Here is a 1,205-nt window from a genome sequence, read left to right on the forward strand (position 1 = left end):
CTTGGTTATGACAACAAACCATCAGACAGATCAGTGATAAAGGTTTAGGCAAGGTTTAAGGTTAGTTAAGTTGTTAATGTTCTAATATTTCATAGACCCCCCCCCACATTGGAACAACTGCAGACCTTTTCAAACATAGCAGTCAACCTAGAGTGTTCACCAGAGATGCAGCCATCAGGACAATAAATGTATATCAGCAGAAGGGGGAAAATATGTAAACAGGAGAGTTATTAGTTAAGCACTTCACCAACTCTGTGTTATGGAGCAGAGAGCTAGGGAAGACGGAAGGGAAAAAGTCAATAAGAATACCTAAGTTCATTAATGTTGGGTAACCAACAAAAACAATCAGGGTTTCCCTCATTAAGACTTAGAATAAACATTCCGACCAATGAGTATAAAAAAGTGGGGCACAAAACAAAAATCTATATACTTAAAAAATGTTGCACTACTTTTTGTTGGTTAATCACAAACTCCCAAGAAATACAGTGAAGTTTGCTGTTGTAACATAAGAATGTGAAAAAACGTCAAAGGGTCTTAATAGTTTGGGAAATTAAAGTGAATCCTGGAGCAGTTATTAAACAGGTCATATTAAAGGTATAGGGGAGGATTTTACCTAATTTTTGAAAAGACCTGCCCTCTCCACTTTAAAAAAAATAAATAAAAAATGCATAACCCCAATACCCGCTCCCAAGAGCGAACGGGTGTGAGTGCATACAGGAGCCCATTTCTCCTAGGCATTCTCCGTCTAAAAGTTGCCGCTTGCATCGCCCTTATGAGCTTATTTTCCAAAAGAAGATTTGCAGCTTTTCCACTATGTCAGACTCGGCACCGGTAAGTGAAAATGGGGATGAGCACGTAGCATGGCCTTACGTAAACATATCACCAGAATGACTGACAATTAGAAGGACCACTTAATTTGATGATGATCCACCTGGAAGAAAAAACATCCTCCACTATACCTTTAAGTTAAAGCAAAGCATTAAAACATGGATTTATAAAAATGAAAGAGCACACCTTTAGATACTGCAACATGATTTCAAAATTTTTTTTTGCAATAATTCAAACTGATTGAAGCTTTTAAAAATATATATGTATATAAAAAAAAGACAAGTTACAAGATCTACTTTACAGAATACATTTTAATAGATTACAGCGAAATATATATATACAGACAAACATATAAACAGCGGCTCAGGATATGATTA

General features: G+C 35.9%; 1 protein-coding gene across 5 annotated transcripts in view; it reads right to left on the reverse strand.

Annotated features, from left to right (window-relative positions):
- The window catches only part of LOC107102089 (FERM domain-containing protein 6-like), an 18,437-nt gene that overhangs the window by 15,893 nt on the left and 1,339 nt on the right, over window positions 1-1,205 (reverse strand). The gene's annotated exons all lie outside the window — the stretch shown is intronic.

This window comes from Cyprinodon variegatus, unplaced genomic scaffold (genome assembly GCF_000732505.1).
Source record: "Cyprinodon variegatus isolate N-32 unplaced genomic scaffold, C_variegatus-1.0 Scaffold1199, whole genome shotgun sequence".
Lineage (NCBI taxonomy): Eukaryota > Metazoa > Chordata > Actinopteri > Cyprinodontiformes > Cyprinodontidae > Cyprinodon > Cyprinodon variegatus.